The 3,215-nt window shown below is 42.1% G+C and overlaps 1 protein-coding gene across 1 annotated transcript in view; it reads left to right on the forward strand.

Moving 5' to 3' along the window:
• Yipf4 (Yip1 domain family member 4) overlaps nucleotides 1–3,215 on the forward strand; it is a 42,695-nt gene that overhangs the window by 8,053 nt on the left and 31,427 nt on the right. The window lies entirely within an intron of this gene.

Raw genomic sequence — 3,215 nt, forward strand, 5'->3', positions numbered from 1 at the left:
TTATTTTATTTATTTATTACATTTATTTATTGTGTGTGTGTGTGTGGCCAGCTCAGCCCAGCAGGGGGCGGGGCTGGCTGGCATGTGGTGCTGGAGGATTGAACTGCGGTCCTTGTGCTTTGCCAAGCTTGTTTCAAATAGGTGCTTTAGACCACTGAGCCATCTCTCCACCCCAAGGGATGGTGTTTAGAAAGAAGGTCTTGCTATGTATTTCTTTTTTTTCAGAACTGGGGATTGAGCTCAGGCCCTTGCACTTGCCAGGCAAGCACTTATTCTACTGAGCTATGTCACGGGCCCTTTGCTATGTATTTCATCCTAGCTTGAACTCACTGTGTAGCTCAGGCAGGCCTTGCGCTCTGGCAGTCGTGCCTCAGCCTCCCAAGCACTGAGATTAGAGGCGCGTGCCACCACACTTGGTTTATCGCCTCATTCCTAGTCACTGCCCCTTCCTCATGTTAGCACCTGGCAAACACTATGTATTGTTTCTATGATTCTAGACATTTCATGTAAATGAAATAGTATTTATTGTGTGTGGCCTTTTGTGTGTGGCTTCTTTCACTTAGCAAAAGGTTTAAGGTTTTAGTAGCAATGTGAATTGGTATCCTCCATTTGTGGCTAATATTCTATGTTTGAATACATCATCAGTTAGATTTTTAGTTCCTCCAAGAAGCTCACTTCGTATCATTCTCAGGGCATTTTATAAATAAGTAATTTGTAACTATTTGTTGATAGATTAATTGTTTAAAATGAACAAATGCTAAAGTAAAAATAAATATGTTTCTCTAGCAGAAACTTGTTTGTAGTCTTTTTGTCACTCTGTATTCTGCTAATTATAAAGTTGGAGTAGCTGTAAAATGACTGTGTAATTCATCAGTTCTTCTCTGTCAGCTGATGCTACCTCAGTTCACAGCTTCTACCTCTCCAGACTCTACTATAACTTTTTTTTTTTTTTTAGTACAGGGTCTACAGGGTCTCGCTATATAGATTGGACTCCTAGTGATTCTCCTGTTTTCAGCCTCCCAAGTGCTGGGATAGCGGGGCGGCACCACGCCCAGTCTCAGTCGCTGTCTCAGCACCCCGGGGCATGCGGGGGATGGAACCCTGGCAGCTGCATTCTGCCTAAGCAGGCACTTCAGTCCACTGAACTAGCTGGCCGGCCCCTATGACTTCTTGATCAAACTTCATTTTCTTCCCTTTTAAAATCAGTCCTCGATAGTGTAACTAAGATAATGATTCAAAAATACAAATCTCATTTTATATTTGCTTTATTAAAAACCATCACTCTCACTTGTTAACTTTAGCAATTTGGAGCTGTTTGTCCTTCCATGAATTTATTGAGCACACACATCTATTGTCTGCTATAGGCCAGGTGTTATTTTAAACTCTAGTAATCTGTGTATAAACATCAAGAACCTCACATAGTCTCACCCTTCATATAGTGTGTACACATTAATAAAATAGTCACACAAATGTAAGATTATAAGCAGTAAAAAATGTTTTAAGGGGCTGGTGAGATGGCTCAGTGGTCTAAAGCACCTACTTGGAACAAGCTTGGCAAAGCACAGGGACCGCGGTTCAATCCCCCAGCACCACATGCCAGCCAGCCCCGCCCCCAGGTGGGCTGAGCTGGCCACACACACACACACACACACACACACACAAATAAATAATTAGAAAAAAAGGTTTTAAAGGAAAACTAGGGGTAACGCTGAAAGGAACTTGCTGTAGCCTTAGAGATGAAAGCAAATTTCTATGATCAGGTTTGTCTGGCAACAGAAGAATGGGTGGCATTTAATTATCTGAAGTTGAAGCAAGCAGGTTCAAAGTCCCTGAGGTGAAGGGGACCTACCTTTCAAAGAACTGGGAGGCTCCTGTGGTTAGTTCAGAGGACCTGGATGGGAGGGAATTTAAAATGAGTGTGGAGAGGTAGATAGGCATGTAGGGATTGGTGGCTGTGAGCCAGGGCAGCAGTGGAAGCTGCTAAAAGGTTTCTTCCCCCACAAAAAAAGTTACCATTTAAATAGTCTTCCAGGTAAGAGAATTGGATTGAAAGGAGAAAAAAAGATTAGGGAGACAGCAGTTATTTCACCATTGCAGTCACGTAAGAAAGAATTACTAGCTTGCATTAGGCTGATGTTGGCAGTATAAGTGGAGAAAAATGGACAGGTTTTAAAAATACTTGGAAGTACAAGTGATTGACTAGTGGTGAGTGATGGATGTGGGAACATGTAAAACATACTAGCAAGATGAATCAAACTTCTAACTTGGAATCCTGAATACAGAAGGTATTAATATTACCATTCACTAAAATAATGTGGAAAAAGCTCTTAGGTATCCCAGTTTTGGAGATTTTGTGTCTTCAGTATAATATGCTAGTGAAATAAGATAGTACAAGATAGACACAAGAATAGTTATTTTTCCTGTATGAAAATGGAATATGACTTTTTAGTTAATACTTCATGTAGGGGTGGTAGTTAAGCAAAATTTTCCTTTTTTTTTTTTTTTTGTCTTTTTGAGACAGCATCGCACTGTGCAGTTTAGGCTGGCCTTGAGCTCACTGTGTAGCCCAGCCTGGCCAGGAACTCTCAACAGTCCTGCCTCCGCCTATGAAGTACTGGGATTACAGGTGTGTGTCACCATGCCCAGCCTAAGCAAGACTTTTTTTTTTTTAATAAGCTCTAGAGCCTCCTGATAGCTCAGTGGAGCTAGCTTAGGCAGAGCGCAGCAGTCGGGATTCATTCCTGGCATGCCATGCTGGCCCCACCCGTGGGGCGTGTGGAGAGGTGATTGAGACTGGGCGTAGTGGTGCATGCCTGTAATACCAGCACTTGGGAGGCCAAAAACAGGAGAATAACTACAAGTCCAATCTACATAGTGAGACCCTGTAGACCCTGTCCTAAATACCCATGTACATATTTGATAAAGTTGTATAAATTACACATGAGTACCTTGAAAACTGGTAAAATAAAGTAAGGTCTTTGGATGATACCAATGCCCATGTCCTTGTTTTGATAGTTAGATGAGATGGTACTACTGGGGAAAACTGGATGAAGGCTACATAGGACCTCTCTATACTGTTTTACAACTTTTTGGGGTTTTTTTGTTTTTTTTTTTTTTTGCGGAACCGGGGATTGAACTCAGGCCCTTGCGCTTGCTAGGGAAGCGCTTATTCCACTGAGCCATCTCCCTGGCCCCTACAACTTCTTATGAATTTG

This window comes from Octodon degus, unplaced genomic scaffold, assembly GCF_000260255.1.
Source record: "Octodon degus isolate 3935 unplaced genomic scaffold, OctDeg1.0 scaffold00020, whole genome shotgun sequence".
In the NCBI taxonomy this organism is placed as follows: domain Eukaryota; kingdom Metazoa; phylum Chordata; class Mammalia; order Rodentia; family Octodontidae; genus Octodon; species Octodon degus.